Below are 336 nucleotides of genomic sequence, written 5' to 3'. Positions count from 1 at the left end.
CTCTCTCTCTCTCTCTCTCTCTCTCATTCCTGTCTTTTGACTTTTACGTATGTTCTCTATCATGGAAAAAGTCTACGTGTTGGCTTGTTTTCGGTGAAGAACTTCTGTGGGTCTTGTTTCGTTGGCTTAAACGCTACTTCAACATGGACACAGACAACTGAGGAGTTCTCCCCTTCCTTATTAAAAGGGAAAAAGAAGCTGTGATTTCACAGCCCCATCCTGACCGCCGTCCCCGGACACCCCAAGGGCCGTGGTGATCGGCGGGGGCTGTGAGGAAGACTTCGGTTTCTGACTCGAGAAGCATTTTTGGTGTCAGGTGTTTTGTTTTGTTTTTCC

Source organism: Dipodomys ordii, unplaced genomic scaffold (genome assembly GCF_000151885.1).
Source record: "Dipodomys ordii isolate 6190 unplaced genomic scaffold, Dord_2.0 Scaffold217, whole genome shotgun sequence".
NCBI classification, from domain to species: Eukaryota; Metazoa; Chordata; class Mammalia; order Rodentia; family Heteromyidae; genus Dipodomys; species Dipodomys ordii.
The sequence above is the reverse complement of the archived record's forward strand: the minus strand, read 5'-3'. Positions refer to the sequence as shown.